Source organism: Coenobita brevimanus, chromosome 49 (assembly GCF_032717465.1).
Source record: "Coenobita brevimanus isolate Jiangsu-jjx chromosome 49, ASM3271746v2, whole genome shotgun sequence".
Classification (NCBI taxonomy): Eukaryota; Metazoa; Arthropoda; class Malacostraca; order Decapoda; family Coenobitidae; genus Coenobita; species Coenobita brevimanus.
The window spans coordinates 23,182,011-23,208,828 of record NC_137002.1 but is presented as its reverse complement, the minus strand read 5'-3'; positions in this window follow the sequence as shown (position 1 = coordinate 23,208,828).

Below are 26,818 nucleotides of genomic sequence, written 5' to 3'. Positions count from 1 at the left end.
ACTCCCCGGAGCCAGAAACGGCAGGCCCGATTACTCCGGCTGTTTGGTCCTAGTCCCGAGGGCCACCTATCAGGTCGAGGCCCCCAGACCAGAGGGCCTCCCTGCACCCCACCGGCGCGGCCCTAGTACGAGGGCTGCCTCCCAGGTCGAGGCCTCCAGACGGGAGAGCCTCCCTGCACCCCACCTACGAGTGCGACCTAGAGTGAATATTACCCAGGAAACAGGAAAACGGTGATTCACCCCCTCCTCTTTGTGTCAAGAACAACTGGGGAAAAAGAACAGTACACAGTGACTCCGAAGAAACAGAGTAGTCAATAGTGGCCTACCAGAACTCAGTGCTGACAGGGGAGAAAGTGAACTTTGTGTTATTATCCCAGTCCCCCCATGTAAGAGAGTCAGAGAGTTTTCTGTGAACACCTGAGGTAAGGGCGCGCAGGCCAATCAAAAGCCAAAGTGTAAGTGTCTCCGTGACAAGGTGACAACGTCGAGTGTCGCTATCCGCGCCCTACCTCATTTATAGTAATAGTCCCCATACAGACTCCCTACCTTGTTTATTCCTTATGTGAACAATTCTATTTATATCCAGCCTCCAAGTGACATATAAGCAATATTGTAGATAATTCACGATCTCCCTGTATGAACATCGTAGTGTGTATTCAGTATAACTTTGCTTTGTGGTGCTAAGTGTTAACTCTGTGTCTCTGTGTCTCTGTATCTCAAATATCACTCTACGTGTATTGTTACGGTTAGAATTAAGGTAATAGATGTGTTAAGGTATACTGCCTGGTTTTTATGTCCTGTTCCTTTGTTGGTGCTTTACTTCCGGTCTAGGAAGAGGACCCCACTTTAGTAGCTAGTGTTTTTACGACGAGAAGTCGCAGTAAAAACACCAGCATAAAACTGGTTGCAAGCAGTGGTTCTGGATCCGAGTAAAAGCACGGAGGAACGATAAAAAGGAAACTTGCACAATGGCAGCCAAACCGCACATCCAATTACCGAGATTCAACCCGGACCAATGAGACATAGAAGTATATTTAGATATGGTCAAACCCCTCTTAGACATAGGGTTCGACTGAGACAGAGAAAAAATTGCAGTCACATTACCTAACCTGGGAAAAATAATCGCCACAGTCACTCCCAAAATCGTCCCGAGACTAAAATGGGATCAATTCAAACAAATTGTGAAACAGGCGGCGACACCATCCCTGGGCACAGTTGTAGCCTTGTTGGAACTAGACGCCCTCACATACGACGGAATCCTCGATGACACCTTCATCCAGGCTAGGTGGCTCGTCACCGCTGCATACCCGGGCACAGACGCAAAAACCCGGGAACAACTCATATTCCACAAACTCCTCAGGACCCTCCCCGGTTTCATTAAAAACCACTTCATAATACATGAACCGACTGGAGACCTGGATAAACAAATCAACTTAATAAGGCGCCTTCTAGCCGTCCACTCCTCCCCCAAACGCATCGGCAACATCAACCAATTCCCCACGGATCTCATCCCTGTAAATCCATGGGAATTTACTCCTTGCTGCCCTGAGTGCCCAATCCACGACATTCGTGAGCAGCTAAAAGCTGCCTGGGGCAGCAAAACAAAACAAGAGCGCCCACAAGCCTCCCCACCATACGCCGATTGCCCCCAGCCTCAAAGAAGGAAAGTGAAACGAGGAAGGCACAGAAGGCGCCCCCCCACTGCCCCCGCATCCCACCGTAATGACGAGGGCCACCTCACATCTCCCCCAGTCTACGACAGGGGAAAACGTCATCTTTCCACTTCCTCTCCTCTCACTATCTCTTCAATTTTGCCCTCCCCTATTCCTACCCCTATTCCTACCACTATTCCTACCACTATTCCTAACCCTCCCACCTCACACACCACTTTCTCCACTACTACCGCCTACCCCCTTCCTATTCCTCCCAAACACAAAGCCTGCCTCCCCCTTCACAGGCCTCCTAGAACCCTTACCTCATCTTTCCCAAACCTACTTCCCAAAACTGCCTCCTCCTGTCTACTCCCTCCCACCTACCACCCCGCACCACCCATCACCATCACATCCCCCGCCACTCATTTCTCCCACCTACACAGCCAACTCATTCCCCTTCCCTATCACACCATCCTCCTCCTCACCCTCACCTGTCTCTCTTTCCTCGCTCACCTCCCCCACCCCACCCTCAACCTCACCATACCCACAAACCCCCTTCCCCCACGTCACCCTTGCCTGACCCACCACCATCTTCCTCCAATTCTGATCCTTCACCAACCACACCACCTGCATCACCTCCGGATACCCCACCTCCTCCAACCCACCACTCTCAGTCACCGCCCGCTACGCCCACCACCAACACCTTACAACCAGAAACAAAAATTGAGAGGGTGCTATGGTGCCACCACGACCGCCCACCTGTCAGAATCCGAGGGACCCACCACCTTCTCCGACTCCTACGCCGGACCGACCATCCATCCTCCCTCCGGCTCACTCTCAACTCCCATCAGGAGCCCAACACCTTCACCACCCACTGGGTCAGCCTCACCCAACACCTCACCCCGGCCCACCAGACATCCACCTCCACCACCTACCACCTCCAGTCACGGGGTTGTGACTTCTACAACGCAGAGGGTGGTAAAATGCCCGCCGTGCCCGCCGCCGGACCTCCCACCTCACCACCCCCCACCCCACCACCGGGCCGCCACCGCACCACCACCCCAGGAGGACACAACAGTGGGATTAGTGACCCTGTTCAAGAGGGTCACCAGTACATCACGGTCCTGGGCCCTTGTTCCCCGCAATTGTCCCAACCCCAGGTGATCAGGGAAAGTAGACTACATTGCGGGCGGAGCAATGGTCGCCAGAATAGCGGTGGGACTGAACCAGATTCAGTCCCAGGTAACACCGTATTGACGGCTTTGTTACACCCTCTAGGGCAGGAGGCCCAAGGGCAAGAGGCCCAAGGCTACGGCCTTATAAAGTGTGTGAAGGGGAAGGCGACCCCAGGCTCCGGCCTTAGCACACCAGAGAGAGAGAGTTGCCCCAGCGCATCACTCTCTTGCTGTTCTCCCCTTCAGAAGCAACTAAACGTCGTCGGCCCTGAGCCGCGGTGGAGAAGGGACGGCCCTGTACGCCCGTCAGTTGTTCCTGATCGGATAGATCAGCTTTCGGCTACGGCTAGAGTACGGACCAGGGTAAAGAGCCCCTGCTAACGTACGTGTAGCACTTCCCTATTACGGGAGCAACACCACGTCGTCGGCCCTGAACCGCGGCGAGGGGACAGCCCCGTACGTCCTGCAGGTGTTCTCCGTATGGGTAGGCACTCGGCTCCGGCCGGGGCATGTACCAGGGTAGAGAAGCCCCTGAAGGTAGACTCAATCCGTATTGGAGAGAGTGTGGCCTCTGTGCCCCTCACTCTGGCTTGTCTCCTACTACGGGAGCAGCACCACGCCGGCGGTCCCGAGCCACGGTGAAGGGACGGCCCCGTACGCCCTGCAGGTGTTCCCTGTACGCCGGGCAAGTCCACGGCTACAGCCAGAGTACATAACAGGGGAAGGCGACCCCAGGCTCCGGCCTCCAGACGTACTCGAGAGGACACGAGTAACGTGAGTCCTCCTCCAGCCTCTTTCCCTTCGGGGAGCCCTTCGTCACCACCCGGGAATATAGCCCCGGAGGAGACGCTAGAGTGGTGGCAAGGCCCGATTTTGGGCTTACCGCCTACACCCAGGAGTTCCTTGTTCCTGTCCGAGCCCTGTAGGAGACGCTGCCGCAGCCCAGTCCTGACGGCGCCTCTCCCCCTTGGTGCCCGCAGTCCCAGGACGCCCTGGCCAGACTCTCCAACTCCTGACGAAGGCGATCCGGGCTCCCTCACTCCCCGGAGCCAGAAACGGCAGGCCCGATTACTCCGGCTGTTTGGTCCTAGTCCCGAGGGCCACCTATCAGGTCGAGGCCCCCAGACCAGAGGGCCTCCCTGCACCCCACCGGCGCGGCCCTAGTACGAGGGCCGCCTCCCAGGTCGAGGCCCCCAGACGGGAGAGCCTCCCTGCATCCCACCTACGAGTGCGACCTAGAGTGAATATTACCCAGGAAACAGGAAAACAGTGATTCACCCCCCCCTTTTGTGTCAAGAACAACTGGGGAAAAAGAACAGTACACAGTGACTCCGAAGAAACAGAGTAGTCAATAGTGGCCTACCAGAACTCAGTGTTGACAGGGGAGAAAGTGAACTTTGTGTAATTATCCCAGTCCCCCCATGTAAGAGAGTCAGAGAGTTTTCTGTGAACACCTGAGGTAAGGGCGCGCGGGCCAGTCAAAAGCCAAAGTGTAAGTGTCTCCCTGAAAGGGGGACAACGTCGAGTGTCGCTATCCGCGCCCTACCTCATTTATAGTAATATTCCCCAAACAGACTCCGTACCTTGTTTATTCCTTATGTGAACAATTCTATTTATATCCAGCCTCCAAGTGACGTATAAGCAATATTGTAGATAATTCACGATCTCCCTGTATGAACATTGTAGTGTGTATTCAGTATAACTTTACTTTGTGGTGCTAAGTGTTAACTCTGTGTCTCTGTGTCTCTGTATCTCAAATATCACTCTACGTGTATTGTTACGGTTAGAATTAAGGTAATAGATGTGTTAAGGTATACTGCCTGGTTTTTATGTCCTCTTCCTTTGTTGGTGCTTTACTTCCGGTCTAGAAAGAGGACCCCGCTTCAGTAGCTAGTGTTTTTACGACGAGAAGTCGCAGTAAAAACACCAGCATAACAAAGACCATCACTTTACTCTTCCCTACATTCACCTTTAGATTCCGTTTCTTACACACTCTCCCAAACTCATCCACCAAGCCTTGCAGCTCCCCTTCGTCTTCACTCAACAGCACAGTATCATCTGCAAACAAACTACAGGTATTTTTATTTTACTCTTGAAGGATAGGTTAGGTTATCATGATGAACAGAACAAAAATAGTTTATGAGAAACATGCCACAAACATGCCTTACAATTGTCTAAAATACCAAAAAAAATGGATCAAAATCTGGTACTTCTGTGGCTGGCTGAAACTATAATTTTACCACAGCTTGTTTCAGGCCATTCTGTCAGGTGAACTACCACAGCTATGACTTACACTCACAACCTTTCTCAATTATCTTGTACAGTTAGACTACACACCGTGCCTGTTCAACTTCTAGCCGGTGTAAAGACGGTAAATTGGCCATTTCAATCAGGGTTATTGTGATTTTTTTTTCTTATCTAATTTAACTGATCAAACCTAACTAGCAGTTAAGTGAGGTGACTGCCTTGCATGTCGGTGGGTTAGCCCTTAATAAATTACCTATAAACACTTCACACAGACTTGAAACATCCCACTAACTGTAAATATACTGATAATCCTAATGTCTGCTGCAAGGGGCTTTAAACACAACACAAATTTTCCTTGTCAGCAAATTGTCTGAAGGTACCGGGACCTGGGCTGCTCAAAACACTAACCCCCCACTACTGCCACTATGAATTTCCCCTATTTACCCTCCTAAAGATAAAATAACTATATACACAGCCGCTCACGTGTATACTTACCATCTAAGTTTGATTCTGTATCTATACACAAGTGTCAACAGGATTCATATACGGTCTGCTCTCGTTTATATTTTGGTGAACAGCTGTCAGCTGTCTAAACGCAACAGATCATAAGATGACGATCGCCATCCGCATGAAAAGTACGGTACCGTAGATTGATTGCGAGTAGGGTACATTAGACTGAAAAGGAGTATAGCAGAGTTGACTGAATAAGGTAGAGTAGACTTAAAAGGAGTACGGTAGATTAGACTGGCAGCCGCAAAAGGAGTAAGCTCGGATAAAATAGACTGGTAGCCGTAAAAGGAGTGTTCCCGACTCATGCAGCGATCTATCAACTCAAACATATTCCTTTTGCAACTCTCATCTCACCCTGCCATGCTCCTTTTGGCGCTGTCAGTCTCCTCTACCGTACTCCTTTTGCGGTTGTCAATCTACTTAATCACACTCCTTTTGGCGCGGTCTGTCTACTCTATCGTACTCTTTTTGCTGCTGTTTATCGACTCCACCGTAGTAGTCGATGTATAGTGCCCACAGTAGGGTAGACCATCCAACAGCCTTATAATGAGTTGAGTTGATCGAGAGCCGTAAAAGCTGGTAGAATTTTGAGTGAACTAATCCCTTGAATCCCTAAACATGGAGACCACTGTTCCAGGAGGACAGGGTGCAATGTATTAAAACTAATCGAAGTAGTTACACACACACACACACACACACACACACACACACACACACACACACACACACACACACACACACACACACACACACACACACACACACACACACACACACACACACACACACACACACACACACACACACACACACACACACACACACACACACACACACACACACACACACACACACACACACACACACACACACACACACACACACACACACACACACACACACACACACACACACACACACACACACACACACACACACACACACACACACACACACACACACACACACACACACACACACACACACACACACACACACACACACACACACACACACACACACACACACACACACACACACACACACACACACACACACACACACACACACACACACACACACACACACACACACACACACACACACACACACACACACACACACACACACACACACACACACACACACACACACACACACACACACACACACACACACACACACACACACACACACACACACACACACACACACACACACACACACACACACACACACACACACACACACACACACACACACACACACACACACACACACACACACACACACACACACACACACACACACACACACACACACACACACACACACACACACACACACACACACACACACACACACACACACACACACACACACACACACACACACACACACACACACACACACACACACACACACACACACACACACACACACACACACACACACACACACACACACACACACACACACACACACACACACACACACACACACACACACACACACACACACACACACACACACACACACACACACACACACACACACACACACACACACACACACACACACACACACACACACACACACACACACACACACACACACACACACACACACACACACACACACACACACACACACACACACACACACACACACACACACACACACACACACACACACACACACACACACACACACACACACACACACACACACACACACACACACACACACACACACACACACACACACACACACACACACACACACACACACACACACACACACACACACACTTCGAAATTTGACTATGCCGTGCGACCTTCACCTTTGACTTAATGCTCTTATAAAAAATAGTTTTTGCATGGGCTGATCCTCAACCCATCCACCAAGTTTGGATAAAATCCGATAAAAATTGCTCGTTATCTTATGGCCGGAACTATTCTCACAGAAGGAACGCCCATGAGAATAGTTCCTGTCACGAGATAACTCAGTTTTTATCCGATTTTAACCAAACTTGGTGTAAGGAAGACAGCCTAGAACGAAACGTACTTTTTATTATTATTATTTTTTAGGAAAGTAAATAAAAGGTAAAGGTTTGAGGGCTAGGTGAAGTTTGAGAGAGAGGGAAATAATCAGGTTAACAATATTCATTATAGATAAACCTGGGGCAAGGCTGGAGGATAAGACTGAAGTGAAGTGACTGGCTCTTGAGGACAAATACTCAGAGGTCAAGGTCACAGGTCAAGGCCAAAGTCGGTGTGTGTGAGGGGTTAATAAAATAAATCTGTTCTGATCAGATTTTAGCCAAATTTGGCGGATGGATGACGATGTAAGATTTGCAAGGTGACGTTCATTACCAGATCAGCAGTCACTACTACTACTACTGCTACTACTACTACCATCATTATCATCATCATCATTATTATTATAATTATTATTATTATTATTATTATTGTTATTATTATTATTATTATTATTATTATTATTATTATTATTATCATGGTGGTAGGTGGTGGCCACCATCATCCGCTCACTTGATGTAGTGTTGCCTAATTCTTTCTTCTCCTTCATCATTCTTTTTCTGTGTCTGTTCTCTCTTCCTATTTCTCCCATCTTTCCTGTCACTTTTTATTACTCTTCTTTCCTTTTCAGGTGGGTTTACATTGACGAGCCTAATGGTTTCCTGTAAGCCAGGAAACCATTTACAACGCTGGGTGGTAACCATATAACCAACACATACGTGTTCCCTACGTGTCAACAAGTGGGTTGGCGGAGGGTTAGTGCCCCTGCCCGCAAAACCACTAACTTAAAGTCAATCGGCCACCCCTTACGGGATTATGGCGTCTGGCAATAGATAGATTGACTGATCATTATCATCATCAGTATTATTATTATCATTATTATTATTATTATTATTATTATTACCATTATTTTTATTATTATTATGTACCCACACTCACTGGCCTGCAATTCTAGACCAAACCAGTGTGGTAGCCAGTGGTCGGGTGTGGTGGGGCGGGACAGGATATTATTATTATTATTATTATTATTTACCACACTCACTGGCCTGCAATTCTAGACCAAACCAGTGTGGTAGCCAGTGGTCGGGTGTGGTGGGGCGGGACAGGAGGGCTGCAAGGAGATGCCAGGGTGTGCAGATATTGCCCCACCATTACACTGATGAGCTGGCCTTCAGGCACGCTGATGAATACACGCTGCTCACTCTGCCCCTCCAACCCAACAAGCACGAGGACGAGGAGGACATGGAGGAGGAGGGAAAAGAGAAGGAAGGACAACTGTCTGGTCTGCTGGGGGTGCCACCTGTCTGGTCTGCTGGGGGTGCCACCTGTCTGGTCTGCTGGGGGTGCCACCTGTCTGGTCTGCTGGGGGTGCCACCTGTCTGGTCTGCTGGGGGTGCCACCTGTCTGGTCTACTGGGGGTGCCACCTGTCTGGTCTACTGGGGGTGCCACCTGTCTGGTCTACTGGGGGTGCCACCTGTCTGGTCTACTGGGGGTGCCACCTGTCTGGTCTACTGGGGGTGCCACCTGTCTGGTCTACGGGGGTGCCACCTGTCTGGTCTACGGGGGTGCCATCTGTCTGGTCTACTGGGGGTGCCATCTGTCTGGTCTACGGGGGTGCCATCTGTCTTGCCTACGGGGGTGGCCATCTGTCTTGGCTACCGGGGTGGCCATCTGTCTTGGCGACTGGGGTGGCCATCTGTCTTGCCTACGGGGGTGGCCATCTGTCTTGCCTACGGGGGTGGCCATCTGTCTGGTCTACGGGGGTGGCCATCTGTCTGGTCTACTGGGGGTGCCATCTGTCTGGTCTACGGGGGTGCCACCTGTCTGGTCTATGGGGGTGCCACCTGTCTGGTCTATGGGGGTGCCACCTGTCTGGTCCATGGGGGTGCCACCTGTCTGGTCTACGGGGGTGCCATCTGTCTGGTCTACGGGGGTGCCATCTGTCTGGTCTACGGGGGTGCCATCTGTCTGGTCTACGGGGGGGCCATCTGTATGGTCTACGGGGGGCCACCTGTCTGGTCTACGGGGGTGCCACCTGTCTGGTCTACGGGGGTGCCATCTGTCTGGTCTACGGGGGTGCCATCTGTCTGGTCTACGGGGGTGCCATCTGTCTGGTCTACGGGGGTGCCATCTGTCTGGTCTACGGGGGTGCCATCTGTCTGGTCTACGGGGGTGCCATCTGTTTGGTCTACAGGGGTGCCATCTGTCTGGTCTACGGGGGTGCCATCTGTCTGGTCTACGGGGGTGCCATCTGTCTGGTCTACGGGCTGGCCATCTTGCTGCCTTTTTCAAGTCGTGGGGTTGATGCTGTGGCTGCCATCTGTTTCTGTGGAGGAAAATAAAAACACTGAGGTGGTTTGGCCTTGTGGAGAGGATTGAGAGTGAGAGACTGAAGAGGAGAGTGTGAGTGAGGTGGAAGGGGGGAGAGGGAGGGGGAGGCCAAGGATGAGACTGAGGGATGGAGTGTGGAGAGGTATATGAGAGAGAGGGGTGTGAGCTGGGAGCAGGGCAGTGAAATGGCGGGGGACAGGGCGACATGGAGGCGATATATTTGTGGCCACCCCTTATGGGATTAAGGCGTCTGGCAATAGATAGATAGATAAGAAAAAGAAAGTAATTTGAAAGAGCTATTATTGCTGTTATAAATGTCCACAGAATTATTCATAGATTAATTGATGTCTCTTGTGTCATTTCTAAGCATCAAAATTTTACGAATTCCTGAAACCTGTTTTTGGTAGTACTGATCGGCAACTTCAAATTCAAAATAGCCACAATTCTTAGTTATTGGTATCGAAGCTTCTCAAAAAAAAATTCTCTATGTCAAAAAGATGGAGTTTAGAGGTATATGAGGGAGGGGGAAGTGAACTGGAGGGAGGACAGTCAAATGGTGGGTGACAGAGCGACTTGGAGGCGTTTTGTCTGCGGCCACCCTTTGCGGGATTAGGGCGTCGGGCTATAGATCGATCGATAGATATAGATAGATAGATAGAAAAAGAATAAGTTGAAAAATTCACTCAAAATTAAAAGTCCAAAATTCTACCCATAAAAACACTAGCTGGCAACTTTCAATTCCAAGATGGCCGTCCTTGTGTTGATGTTGAGAGTGGTTGGTACAGTCGCTGACAAAAATACTGCTCCATGTTGTTAGTCCACGAATTATGAGAGTGAGAGACTGACGAGGAGAGTGTATGTGAGTGAGGTGGAGGGGGAGGCCAAGGATGAGATGGAGGGATGGAGTGGAGAGGTATACAAGAGAGTGGGGTGTGACTTGGGAGCGGCCAATGAAATGGCGGGGGACAGGGCGACGTGGAGGAGATTTGTTTGTGGCCACACCGTATGGGATTAAGGCGTCTGGCAATGGATAAAATTATGGAACTCAAACGTAATATTCTGAGAGGTTTGTTGTGCTTATAGATACCTTCACTGGGTTTCAGAAGGCATTGCTCACTTCCTGGCTAAGTTTCGTGAATCAGTATTTATGTCCGCGACTGTACACACACTCCCACTTGCCCCTCTCTTTCCTCCACGTGTCTTCTCCACAACTCTCCCACTCCTTCGCCCTTCCTCTCTCCCCCTGCTACTTGTTACAGCGAGGGAGGAAGAGGAAAAGGCAGGGGAATTTTTGGACTGTGCCTTTATAACATCATTCTCTCGTTTCAGGCTGTGTCCAGATTTAGATTACGAAAGACGACGCGAAAACTGGTTAGATTAATGTTTGCAATCATTTTGAGGGGCAAGAAAATCCATATTCGGTCATTTTTTGAAGAATATCGCTCATTTTTTCCATATATTGCTTTTTTGCCATTGTATTTCAAATTTATATATATATTTTCCATTTTTTATATTTTTGAAAACTATTTTGAACGAAGGTTTTTGGTTTAAAATTGTCCATGTAATAAAATTTAAATCTAGTTCTTCTCTCCAACGCTCATTAATATGTTAAAGATACTCTCAGGTAAGCCAGGTGAGGTGGAGGGAGAGAGAGGGAGGGGTAGACCGAGGATGTGGTGGAGGGATGCAGTCGAGAGGTGTATGAGGGAGGGAGAGGCAAGGGTAGACCGAGGATGAGGTGGAGGGATGGAGTCCAGAGGTATATGAGGGACGGGGGGGTGAGCTGGGGGGAGGTTAGTCAAATGGTGAATGACAGCCACTAGGAGGCGTTTTGTCTGCGGCCACCCTTGGCGGGATTAGGGCGTCGGGCTATAAATAGATAGATAGATAGATAGATTTAAGGATACACTGAAAAACTACAGAAAAATCAAAGCTAAAAATACAAGAAATTATATTTCAATTTTACACTGCATATTAAAAAAAAAAAAAAAACAAATTAGAGGCATGTGATACGAGCAGATGGGTGTTCTTCACCATCACTCAGCGCCACAGCCAGCGCCCTTCCCCGTCACTCAGCGCCACAGCCAGCGCCCTTCCCCGTCACTCAGCGCCACAGCCAGCGCCCTTCCCCGTCACTCAGCACCACAGCCAGCGCCCTTCACCGTCACTCAGCACCACAGCCAGCGCCCTTCACCGTCACTCAGCACCACAGCCAGCGCCCTTCACCATCACTCAGCACCACAGCCAGCGCCCTTCACCATCACTCAGCACCACAGCCAGCGCCCTTCACCATCACTCAGCACCACAGCCAGCGCCCTTCACCATCACTCAGCACCACAGCCAGCGCCCTTCACCATCACTCAGCACCACAGCCAGCGCCCTTCACCATCACTCAGCACCACAGCCAGCGCCCTTCACCATCACTCAGCACCACAGCCAGCGCCCTTCACCATCACTCAGCACAACAGCCAGCGCCCTTCACCATCACTCAGCACCACAGCCAGCGCCCTTCACCATCACTCAGCGCCACAGCCAGCGCCCTTCACCATCACTCAGCGCCACAGCCAGCGCCCTTCACCATCACTCAGCGCCACAGCCAGCGCCCTTCACCATCACTCAGCGCCACAGCCAGCGCCCTTCACCATCACTCAGCGCCACAGCCAGCGCCCTTCACCATCACTCAGCGCCACAGCCAGCGCCCTTCACCATCACTCAGCGCCACAGCCAGCGCCCTTCACCATCACTCAGCGCCACAGCCAGCGCCCTTCACCATCACTCAGCGCCACAGCCAGCGCCCTTCACCATCACTCAGCGCCACAGCCAGCGCCCTTCACCATCACTCAGCGCCACAGCCAGCGCCCTTCACCATCACTCAGCGCCACAGCCAGCGCCCTTCACCATCACTCAGCGCCACAGCCAGCGCCCTTCACCATCACTCAGCGCCACAGCCAGCGCCCTTCACCATCACTCAGCGCCACAGCCAGCGCCCTTCACCATCACTCAGCGCCACAGCCAGCGCCCTTCACCATCACTCAGCACCACAGCCAGCGTCCTTCACCATCACTCAGCAGGCCACCACAGCCAGCGTCCTTCACCATCACTCAGCAGGCCACCACAGCCAGCGTCCTTCACCATCACTCAGCAGGCCACCACAGCCAGCGTCCTTCATCACCCGGCAGGCCACCACAGCCAGCGTTCTTCATCACTCGGCAGGCCACCACAGCCAGTGTTCTTCACCATCACCCGGCAGGCCACCACAGCCAGCGTTCTTCACCATCACCCGGCAGGCCACCACAGCCAGCGTTCTTCACCATCACCCGGCAGGCCACCACAGCCAGCGTTCTTCACCATCACCCGGCAGGCCACCACAGCCAGCGTTCTTCACCATCACCCGGCAGGCCACCACAGCCAGCGTTCTTCACCATCACCCGGCAGGCCACCACAGCCAGCGTTCTTCACCATCACCCGGCAGGCCACCACAGCCAGCGTTCTTCACCATCACCCGGCAGGCCACCACAGCCAGCGTTCTTCACCATCACCCTGCAGGCCACCACAGCCAGCGTTCTTCACCATCACCCAACAGGCCACCACAGCCAGCGTTCTTCACCATCACCCGGCAGGCCACCACAGCCAGCGTTCTTCACCATCACCAGGCAGGCCACCACAGCCAGCGTTCTTCACCATCACCCGGCACCACAGCCAGCGTTCTTCACCATCACACGCCACCACAGCCAGCGTTCTTCACCATCACTCGGCACCACAGCCAGCGTTCTTCACCATCACTCGGCACCACAGCCAGCGTTCTTCACCATCACTCGGCACCACAGCCAGCGTTCTTCACCATCACTCGGCACCACAGCCAGCGTTCTTCAGCATCACTGGCACCACAGCCAGCGTTCTTCACCATCACTCGGCACCACAGCCAGCGTTCTTCACCATCACTCGGCACCACAGCCAGCGTTCTTCACCATCACTCGGCACCACAGCCAGCGTTCTTCACCATCACTTTCGGCACCACAGCCAGCGTTCTTCACCATCACTCGGCACCACAGCCAGCGTTCTTCACCATCACTCGGCACCACAGCCAGCGTTCTTCACCATCACTCGGCACCACAGCCAGCGTTCTTCACCATCACTCGGCACCACAGCCAGCGTTCTTCACCATCACTCGGCACCACAGCCAGCGTTCTTCACCATCACTTGGCACCACAGCCAGCGTTCTTCACCATCACTCGGCACCACAGCCAGCGTTCTTCACCATCACTCGGCACCACAGCCAGCGTTCTTCACCATCACTCGGCACCACAGCCAGCGTTCTTCACCATCACTCGGCACCACAGCCAGCGTTCTTCACCATCACTCGGCACCACAGCCAGCGTTCTTCACCATCACTCGGCACCACAGCCAGCGTTCTTCACCATCACTCGGCACCACAGCCAGCGTTCTTCACCATCACTCGGCACCACAGCCAGCGTTCTTCACCATCACTCGGCACCACAGCCAGCGTTCTTCACCATCACACGGCACCACAGCCAGCGTTCTTCACCATCACTCGGCACCACAGCCAGCGTTCTTCACCATCACTCGGCACCACAGCCAGCGTTCTTCACCATCACTCGGCACCACAGCCAGCGTTCTTCACCATCACTCGGCACCACAGCCAGCGTTCTTCACCATCACTCGGCACCACAGCCAGCGTTCTTCATCACTCGGCACCACAGCCAGCGTTCTTCATCACTCGGCACCACAGCCAGCGTTCTTCATCACTCGGCACCACAGCCAGCGTTCTTCATCACTCGGCACCACAGCCAGAGTTCTTCATCACTCGGCACCACAGCCAGAGTTCTTCATCACTCAGCAGGGGGCACATTTCTTCATTCTAGGAGGCACAAACAGAATCCTCAGCAGTCCTCAGCAGTCCTCAGGCACACACCTATGGAGCAGAAATGTATTAGTTTAAATCCACATTGGCTTTATATATATACATCAATATTAAGCACTGTAACAGACCAATCTTTTATGAGTAAGAACACTGTACTCACCAACAGCTGCCCACAACACTTGGCAGGGGCACCACCACCACCACAGTCCTTGGCCATCACTCGGCAGGGACATTACCACCTGAGTCCTTGGGCATCACTCAGCAGGGGCACCAACACCACCACAGTCCTTCAGCGGCACTTTGCAGGGGCACCACCACCACCACAGTCCTTCAGTGGCACTTTGCAGGGGCACCATCACAGTCCTTCAGCGGCACTTTCAAGGGGCACAACCACCACCACCACCACCACCACCAGAGTCCTTCAGTGGCACTTTGCAGTGGCACAACCACCACCACAGTCCTTCAGTGGCATTTTGCAGGGGCACCACCACCACCACAGTCCTTCAGTGGCACTTTGCAGGGGCACAGCCACCACCGGAGTCCATCACTCAGCAGGGGTACAGCCACCACCAGAGTCCTCAGGCATCACTCAGCAGGGATATGGGCACTACAATCCTCTGGCATAACTTGACAGTGGCAGGGCCAGTTAATCGCCCTTTAGGAGCACAGCTGCATGGGCACGATGACCTCAGCTCTTCGGCAGGACACTACTACAGTTCTCCATTATCACTCAGCAGGGGAAGGGCCAGAGTTCGCCAGGGTGGCAGGGTCAGCAGCAGCCACATACAACACCTACGGAGCATATGTGTATGAATCTATCAGCGTTTTGTACAAACATCAATTATAAACATAAATACCAAACATTATTCATCATCATCATCATCATCATCATCCGGACCTCCTTTCCCACCCTAGGGCAGGGTGAGGAGTAGCAATGTCCAGACAGCCCAAATTTGCCCAGTCCAATGGGCTGCGCTTCCATTCACTGATCATTCAAGCCCCCGGAATCCTGGTTCTATTGGATACGTCAAAAACATTCACCACGTTGTGTAGCTTCACATAAAAGTATCCGGGAGAGTCAATCAAGCATTATAAATAAAATATAAACATGAGGATAAGAGCACTCACCATCAGTTCTCAGCAGCACTTAGAGGCACAACCACTCGGCAGGGGCACGAGCAGATTAACACTTATGGAGCTTCTGTGTTGTTTAAATCCGTCCTCCACAGGGGCACACAGTCCTTCAGCACCAATCAGCAAGGGAAAGACCAGAGCAGCACACCAGGACTACAGGGTCAGCAGCCAGCACACGAAACCTGTGGGGCAAAAGCTTATTATAGTCCACTTTTATCTTTTAATTCTGTTTAAACGACAAACAGTGACAAACTTCATATGGTCCTATACTAGTACGCTTAGTAAAGGAATAATATATCAGGCATATGGGCCTGATGGGGTCCCTCCTGTTGTTCTCAAGAACTGTGCTTCTGTGCTTACACCCTGCCTAGGCAAACTCTTTCGCCTTCGTCTGTCAACTTGTACCTTTCCTTCTTGCTGGAAGTTTGCTCTCATTCAGCCAGTCCCAAAGAAGGGTGACCACTCCCAACCCTCCAACTATCGTCCAATTGCTTTAACGTCCTGTATTTCAAAAGTTTTCGAGTCATTTCTCAATAGAAAAATTTTAAGGCATCTTTCCTATCGCAACCTTCTTTCCGATCGTCAGTACGGGTTCCGTCAGGGACGCTCCACTGGCGATCTTCTCACCTACCTTTCAGACTCCTGGTCATCCTCCTTTCGGGACTTGGGCGAAAGCTTTGCCATTGCACTTGACATCTCAAAGGCTTTCGATCGAGTCTGGCATAAATCTTTAATTTCCAAACTGCCCTCCTACGGTTTCTATCCTTCTATCTGTGCCTTCATCGCTAGCTTCCTTTCTGGTCGTTCTATAGCCGCTGTTGTAGACGGTCATCGTTCTTCTCCTAGCTCTATCAACAGTGGTGTTTCTCAGGGCTCTGTCCTATCACCAACTCTCTTCCTTTTATTCATCAATGATCTTCTAAGCTGTACATCTAACCCTATCCACTCATACGCTGATGACTCCACCTTTCACCTTTCCATTCGGTTCCCGCAACGTCCATCTCAACAGTTACTTCAACAAACAAGGGATGAGGCTATGGCACACCTAATGTCTTACTTGGCTCGTATCTATGACTGGGGTAATAATAATATGGTTGTTTTTAATGCATCTAAGACTCAGTTCTTACACCTATCACCCCGACAAAATCTTCCACAGGTATACCCACTAATGTTTAATAATATTCAGCTTAATCCTGCATCATCCTTGAACATGCTTGGGGTTTCATTTACGCGGGACTTATCTTGGAAAGATCATATTAAATCTTTTGTAAAATCTGCTTCCAAGAGATTGGGTGTGCTAAGCCGACTCCGCTCTTTCTTTACCCCTGCAAAATTGTTGACTCTATACAGGGATTTTATCCGCCCCTGTGTGGAATACAACTCTCATGTGTGGGAAGGCTCCCCACATACAGCTCTTCTTAATAGGGTGGAGTCAAAGGCTTTTCGTCTCATTAACTCTCCTCCTCTTACTGACTCCCTTCAACCTCTGTCTCTTCGCCGCACTGTTGCATCTTTATCTCTTTTCTATCGCAACTTTAATGGCCACTGCTCCTCTGAACTGTCTGCTTGCATTCCTCCACCTCTACGACCGGTGCGTAGCACCCGTCTGGCAGCAAACTCTCATCCCTTTTCTGTCCAACTCTCTAATGCAAGAGTTAACCGTTACTCCCAGTCTTTCATATATGCAACAGGTCAGCTCTGGAACTGTCTCCCTCTGTCTGTATTTCCTGCTGCCTATGATCTCCAGTCTTTCAAACGCAGTGTGTCCAGGCATCTCAAAATGATCGGATCTTGAATTTGGCTCTCTATTGTATTTTGTTTTTCTCTTGGAGGGAACTGTTACTGCGAGATCATGGCCTTTGGTTCCTTCTTCCTCGCATAAAAAAAAAAAAGTTCAGACTATGGTGGTTTACATACGAGATTTCTACACACCACAGTATGTCTTAATACAGATAAATACAAATGAAAAAAAGTCTGCTGTGAAGCCTCTGGAACATACCAATTTAAAATAAATACTGATGCAACTAAATTTACTGTTGGTAGGTTTTTTTTTTTTTTTTTTATGCGAGGAAGAAGGAACCAAAGGCCATGAGCCCGCAGTAACAGTTCCCTCCAAGAGAAAAACAAAATACAATAGAGAGCCAAATTCAAGATCCGATCATTTTGAGATGCCTGGACACACTACGTTTGAAAGACTGGAGATCATAGGCAGGAGGAAATACAGACAGAGGGAGACAGTTCCAGAGCTGACCTGTTGCATAAATGAAAGACTGGGAGTAACGGTTAACTCTTGCATTAGAGAGTTGGACAGAAAAGGGATGAGAGTTTGCTACCAGACGGGTGCTACGCGCCCGTCGTAGAGGTGGAGGAATGCAAGCAGACAGTTCATAGGAGCAGTGACCATTAAAGTAGCGATAGAAAAGAGATAAAGATGCAACAGTGCGGCGAAGAGACAGAGGTTGAAGGGAGTCAGTAAGAGGAGGAGAGTTAATGAGACGAAAAGCCTTTGACTCCACCCTATTGAGAAGAGCTGTATGTGGGGAGCCTCCCCACACATGAGAGTTGTACTCCACACAGGGGCGGATAAAACCCCTGTATAGAGTCAACAATTGTGCAGGGGTAAAGAAAGAGCGGAGTCGGCTTAGCACACCCAATCTCTTGGAAGCAGATTTTACAAGAGATGTAATATGATCTTTCCAAGATAAGTCCCGAGTAAATGAAACCCCAAGCATGTTCAAGGATGATGCAGGATTAATCTGAATATTATTAAACATTAGTGGGTATACCTGTGGAAGATTTTGTCGGGTTGATAGGTGTAAGAACTGAGTCTTAGATGCATTAAAGACAACCATATTATTTTTACCCCAGTCAGAGATATGAGCCAAGTCAGACATTAGGTGTGCCATAGCCTCATCCCTTGTTTCTTGAAGTAACTGTTGAGATGGGCGTTGCGGGAACCGAATGGAAAGATGAAGGGTGGAGTCATCAGCGTATGAGTGGATAGGGTTAGATGTACAGCTTAAAAGATCATTGATGAATAAAAGGAAGAGAGTTGGTGATAGGACAGAGCCCTGAGGAACACCACTGTTGATAGATCTAGGAGAAGAACGATGGCCGTCTACGACAGCGGCTATAGAACGACCAGAAAGGAAGCTAGCGATGAAGGCACAGATAGAAGGATAGAAACCGTAGGAGGGCAGTTTGGAAATTAAAGATTTATGCCAGACTCGATCGAAAGCCTTTGAGATGTCAAGTGCAATGGCAAAGCTTTCGCCAAAGTCCCGAAAGGAGGATGACCAGGAGTCTGAAAGGTAGGTGAGAAGATCGCCAGTGGAGCGTCCCTGACGGAACCCATACTGACGATCGGAAAGAAGGTTGTGATAGGAAAGATGCCTTAAAATTTTTTATTAAGAATTGACTCGAAAACTTTTGAAATACAGGACGTTAAAGCAATTGGACGATAGTTGGAGGGTTGGGAGTGGTCACCCTTCTTTGGGACTGGCTGAATGAAAGCAAACTTCCAGCAAGAAGGAAAGGTACAAGTTGACAGACAAAGGCGAAATAGTTTGCCTAGGCAGGGTGTAAGCACAGAAGCACTGTTTTTGAGAACAACAGGAGGGACTCCATCAGGCCCATATGCCTTGTTAGTACTGAGGCCAGTAATGGCAGAAAATACATCAACTGAAGAAATTTTAATGTCAGCCATGAGGAAGTCAGAGGGGGGAAGTGATGGAGGAACAGCACCGGAATCGTCTAAGGTGGAATTGGAGGAGAAAGTCTGTGCGAAGAGATCTGCTTTATCAGTAGAAGAAATAGCTACAGAACCATCAGAGTAGAAAAGAGGAGGGAAGGATGATGAGGTAAAGTTGTTAGAAAAATTTTTGGCAAGGTGCCAGAAGGAGCGAGAAGAATTCGAGTTGGAGAGTTGAGAGCATTTAGTATGGATGAAATTATTTTTAGTAGAGCGAAGAACAGACTTAGCACGATTCCGGGCAGAAACGTAAAGATTATGTGATTCAGGGGTGGGTTGGCTCCGGTACCTTTTGTAGGCCCTCTCCTTGTTGCGGACAGCATTAGAACAAGCGTGATTAAACCAAGGCTTTCTTGCGTTAGTCAAAGGATATGAGAAAGGAATGTATGCTTCCATGCCCGAGAGAATAACCTCCGTAATGCGCAAGGCACACTCAGATGGCTCACGGCCATGGAAGCAATAATCATTCCAGGGAAAATCAAAGAAGTACTGCCTGAGGGCCTCCCAGTCCGCAGCTCCAAAATGCCAGAGACGACGTTTCCCTGGAGGGTCCGCAGGCCGTACTGGAGCGATAGGACAGGTTAAGGTAATAAGGTTGTGATCGGAGGAGCCCAACGGAGAGAAAAGATTAACAGAGTAAGCAGAAGGATTGGTTGTGAGGAAGAGGTCAAGTATGTTGGAGCTCTCTCCAAGGCGGTCAGGGATACGGGTAGGGTGCTGTACAAGCTGCTCTAGGTCATTAAGGATAGAAAAGATGTAGGCTTGTTCACCAGGTGGATCCGTGAAAGGAGAGGAGAGCCAAAGGTGGTGGTGAACATTGAAATCTCCAAGAATGGAGATTTCAGAGAAAGGAGAAATGGACAGAATGTGTTCCATCGTAGAAGTAAGATAGTCGAAGAATTTTTGATAGTCAGTAGAATTAGGGGATAAGTAAACAGCACAGATATATTTAGTCAGAGAATGACAGGAAAGCCGAAGCCAGAGAGTGGAGAATTCAGAAGAATCAAGTTCAGGAACACGAGAGCAAGATAAGTCGTTGCGTATGTATACACAACAGCCACCTTTGGCTTTGAAATGAGTATAGAGAAAGTAGGAGGATACAGAAAAGGGTTTGCTGTCAGTTGCCTCAGACAGCTGAGTCTCCGTTAGAAAAAGAAGGTGAGGTTTAGAGGAGGAGAGGTGGTGCTCAACAGAGCGAAAGTTAGATGAAAGGCCGCGAATGTTGCAGAAATGAAGAAGAAGAGAGTCAGACAGTGGTTCCAGGCACCTCGAGTCGTCACCGGGAGAGGGGCAGATGGCGGGGGCATTTATGGTCCCCCCCCCTGGGGACTCCGAGGCTGGGTGAATCAACGCCATTTTTGGTTAATTTTGAATAGGAAGTGTAGTGTGTACTGTGCATGTAGTTTGGTGAAGATAGATAGAGAAATTTGTACTGGAGAGCATGCTGGCCTACTCTCTGTGTAACTGAGACACTGAAAAAGTTCAGCAAAGGGGGATGGTCAGGAACTAGTCCTGAGGGCTGATGAAACGGGAACTCCAGCACTCCCTGTCATCAGCTTTCCATCCACCTCGGGAGTACTGCCCTGCTCGACTGGTGCTACAGTCTACTCCTCATGGCGATCACCATCCACTCACTCAATGTAGTGCTGCTTTGGGTGTCTGCCCTTTCCTCTCTTCCACCCTTCCTCTCAAGTCTCTTTCTTTCATTCTTGCCTCTTCCTTCTACCTGTGGGTGACTGCACTGAGTGACAAGCCAAATGGTTTCCTTTACACCAGGAAACCATTTACTACGCTGGGTGGTAACCATATAACCAAATTTTGCCGCCTGGTGGTTTAGTGGGTAATTAAGGCTCTCCAATCGGATTGAGCCGGTGCAGGTTTATATCCAAGGGATGGTTGGGGTTTATTGCTCACATAATGCCACTCAGGGATAAGTTAGCCTGGTCACTCAAATGTCAGGACCAACTTGCCTAGCTCCGGGTTCCTACGCTTCTCATGGGGCATCACAGGATTAGATGATGGAAGGATGGATAAATTTACTGCTAATATTTCACACAAGTTCTTATCATAAAAAGACTGCCAAGACCACTGTACATTTTCCACGGCTCTTTCGTGACTACTATTTACTCTAACTTTGCCTATAATGTCATCTTTCCATCCTGAATTCAGATTTAATTAGATTATCACTAGAATATGGTGCTAGTCACGAGGAAGTGCTGTGGAAAGAGCAGGGAACCATGGCATTGTCTTAAACTGCTCTCATCCAACATTATATAAACTGCAGAAAAGACCAAAATCTAGACCAAGTTAGTTTAGAAGTTAGGGAAGCATGTGTTAATTCCGATTTATTGGCTTTTTATACAGGTAATCTATTTTAAACATAACTTTCAATCAAATATCACACATTATAAACATGAGAGGATGGAGGGTGAAAGACTGACGAAGAGAGTGTGTGTGAGTGAGGTGGAGGGGGGAAGAGGGAGGGGGAGGCCGAGGATGAGATGGAGGGATGGGGTGGAGAGGTATACGAGAGAGGGGTGTGTGAGTTGGGAGCAGGGCAGTGAAATGACGGGGGAGAGGGCGACTTGGAGGCGATTTGTTTGTGGCCACCCCGAACGGGATTGAGGCGTCTTGCAATAGATATAGATAGATAGATTTAAACCTCATAAGGGTAAGAGCACTCACCATCAGTTCTCAGCAGCACTTAAGAGGCACAAGCACTCGGCAGGGGCAGGAGCAGAGTCTTTGCCATAACAGCAGGGTTAGCAGCAGCCACTGTAGGACTACATAATAGATAGATAGATAAATAGATAGATACAGAGACAGATAGAAGCAGGGAGTCAGATGATGAGAGGTGTTGGGTCTGCGAGAGTCGAGCAGTGCTAAACATGCTTACACACTCTGACGCGAGGAATGCTTGAGACAGCGTCTAGTGGCCATATACACACATACACATATGCTCACACACAGGCTACGGGAACTTTCCATCCACGAGGAACACACGTGACACACCCCTGCTACACCAGAATTTTAGGAAAGAGAGTTAGAAGGAGACAAGCGACCCTAGAGAGAGGTCGAGACGGAGATTAGCCTTAGAACAGAAAGAGAGAGAGATAGCGAGACAGGGAGGTAGCTACCCGGGACTTATACTCGTTCCATGTGAGAGACCTGTTTAATATTTCCAAGACAAATAAAAATAGTCCCATACTATTCTTTACCTCTCCCGTCACTACATGACATCTGGTGGGGAAGCTACTACAAGATATAAAAGCCGCTCGACCACAAGTCTAAAATATACTTCTCTACAAGTAACTACAAAGTCTTTATGACATTTGGTAGCAGCGAACGTATACGAACCTCGTCTACGAATCAACATTAAAGTACTACAAAATATCAAGATTGAAAACAACCAACAACATCAGCTCCTGACAGTATTCTCTCCATCCAGCCCCCTCCGTCTCCCAGATCATTACGCTGATGCAGAGGTCAAGAGATCACACGACGCCTTGCAAGTAGCTTAACGACAAACCAGCAAATCTGCGGACATCGTCTCCGAATTAAAAGCAAATTTCTACAAAAGCAACCGAGACTACAAGATTAGCTTCAGTTCTACATTGAATCCTACAAAATACAGCCTACAGTGCAAATAGTCTACAAAGTCTACAGCCATCTACAATCAACTACAGCCATCTACAATCAACTACAATTAACAACTCTACGTCGTCTGTATAATCTTCTACACGCACCTACAAGTAGCGGCAGTCTTCATCCCACAACGAGTAAATCACTAGAGAAAAGGACCGAGAAAACTTCCAGATAGAAAAACGGAACAAACAAACGAAGAGTGAGACACGACTCACAACTCATCTTACTCACTCGTCTTCACTCAAGTTACTCATCGCTACTCATTCACTCACCACAGCTACCAGTGTGGGAAGCCGACGTCACCATGTGCTGAGATGACATCACAACGCGAGTCTGCCATGCCAAGCAACGTGTGACTGACACCAGGCACTTCTCACCCACTACTCATTACTCATTATTCACATAGCTCCTACTCATATTCACTTATTTTCACAGTTAAGTTGGAAAATCGACGTTCTATGCTGAGGTTTGCCTGGGACAGCCGTTAACCACTACAAATACCAGGCCATGGAGTTTCCTGAGTAATATCGTCCATCAACACACCACTAGAATTATCAAGAGATCTTCAATCAAACCTGTATTTTCTTCCGAGATCGACTTTTGTATCGACACACCTCTACGATCTGTATCAAGTGGGTAAAATTATACTTACTCATTTCTTCTCAGTGCTAAAATTAGCTATATTCAACTTATTTACTCATCTAGTTTGCTAGGACATAAATAAACAAGAGGTGTATTTCATAACATCATATCTTAATGACAGGAATATTTTCGCCACCACCCACGTTAATACCAGATGACACACAAATTGCTACAACATCAGACTCACAATTAAGAGACAGCCCACCCATTGTACAACCCTCACCACACGTTATAGATAAAGAAACAAATACGGGAGTTTCGGATGATGAGTGGGAAACCCCTTCAGACATAAAGAGTGTCGACTTTGCAGCTGCCTTGCATACGTATGCCAATATACTTAACAGGGTTCACCGGTCCGGTCATACATATTCCACCATTCCCTCACATAACGATAAACTCGTACAAGTTGAATTAACAGGGCAATCATTAAATATGAATCAAGAACCAAATACTGCTGATCTAAAAACCACACCTCACGTTTTTGTGTATCACGAGGATAAGACTGCCCCAAAATTCTCTGGCACAGACAAGGATCGCATTGATGTCATTTCATTAATCAGTCAGTGCGAACAAATGTTCATCAAGCGCCACATACTAGATGAACAAGAGAAAATTGCTATTTTTTCATCTTGCATAAGCCAGGAAAGATGTCCAGCAAGCAATTTATTGTGCTCCGATAAGCTACATCGTGCTAGGACATATGATGAATTTAAAACTGAATTTCTGAAGAAATTTTCTGGAGGTATGAACTTCTTGCCAGGTATAATTCCAGAATTACATAAAATTGTAGATCTTGTAAGGGAGCACACTACAAACCATGTGCTCAGTGAAATAACTGCTGATGTCTCCACAAACAAGAGAACCCTATTAGCTACTCTGGAGAATTCTAAGTGGATAACAGATGATGGAAAGATGTCCCCAGACCTCGTCGTGGACATCATTGGTTATGTAGCTGCCTTGTGTAAATTACCTGATAGAACCCTTAAGATCGCCAAAACGATCGCGTACACCCCAGGAATATGCTTGCTAGACTTAATGAACGAGGTAGAGATGCAGTGCAGTAAAGCAGGTGTGGTCGACACACATGCACATTCTGGTAGAATCAGGGTACCTGAGACAGTATCAGCTGTGAAAACATCTACACCGACCCCAAACAGAGAACAAAATCGATCGCGACCAGAAATGAGGCAGCCCAAACAAACAAAGACGCCTAGACCTCGTTCCCACACGCCTTCCTACAGGCAGTTTCATAAGTTTTCGAGCAGCCCGAGCAGGTCTCGCGCCATAAACAACACTTCTTATGGGAAATCACCTCGTAGGTCACAGTCAAGGGATAGGTCCATTCTGTGTCATTACTGTGCAAAACCAGGACACACAAGGTATGAATGCTTTATCAAGGCAAAAGAGGATAATCAAAAGACACAAGGATTTGGTCCTTACTGTAGGCATCATAGATACCAAGGGCACTGGACTAGTGATTGCAAAACAGTAAAAAAAATTGTGTCTATGTTCAAATCGGGGGAAGACCAAGTCATGACAAAAAACGAACAAACGTAAAGAAGAACAAGGCTAAACTTCACATAGGAGGCATGTTGGGAAATGAGTGTATCTTGATACCAGCTGTATGTGAGGATCAAAACGTTTCCTTATTTTTAGATACAGGCTCTCCAGTGAACTTAATAACACATGAAGAACTAAACAGAATTCTTAAAAATAAAAAGAAAGTAACTTTTCTGGATAAAGATTTAGATTTATACACAGTAGATGGTCAAGAGATTACAGTAAAAGGTATGATAAGATTAAATCTCAGTTTCACAGAAACTACAAGACCATTCTCTGCATTGTTCTATATCGTTGAAAACTTAGCAATTAAAGCTCATATGTTACTGGGCTTAAGATCCATGAGAACTGAGAACATAACTATACTCCCACAAATGAATGGAATAGACTTTGATAATGAATTCATAGAGGAAATACTTTCAGAGCCCTCACCGATTGGTAGAACAGAGCCAAAAAGAATTGGTGATATTAAAGGCTTAAACAAACATACACAAACAGATGAGTGTATAAATCCACTTACACCAGCAACCCCATCCTCCAGAATTAGTGACCTAGATAACAGTACTGATTTATCAATTTTTCCAGCCCATCTCACTAATGATTTGGTTATACCACCTAATTCATACATGAAGGTTACCATAAAGAGCAAATTACGGAATAGTACTGTTCTTGTCCTAGAAGAATTATGTAAAGTAAAGGGATTGTCAGTAGAAAACGCATTATGTCATACGAACGACGAAGGGCTAACTCAGATATTCATTATTAATCACATGAATGGGGAAGTTCAGTTGAAGAAGGGAACTTGCATAGTTAATATTGAAAAATGTTTCGCCCCTGTGAAGGAAATAAATATTGGTGGAGTAACAAGTGAGATAAAATCTACGGATAGAGAAAGAATAAAAGAGAATTTAATTCACTAAGGTGAATTTGACGAAGAAAATGATTTGTTAACCCTGCTGGAAACACACAGGGACACCGTAGCATTGCCCGGAGAACAATTAGGGTGTACTAACTTTATTAATCACATGATTAATGTGCACCCAGAAACACCACCAATTTTCGTACCAGCTTATCGCATACCACACTCCCAACGTACACTTGCAAATCAGTATGTCGATGAAATGTTAAAGCTTGGAATTATTGAGCCTTCAGTTTCTCCGTGGAACGCTCCCCTTTTCTTTGTGCCCAAGAGAAATGGAGAAATGCGTGCGGTAGTAGATTACCGTAAACTAAATAATCACACTATACC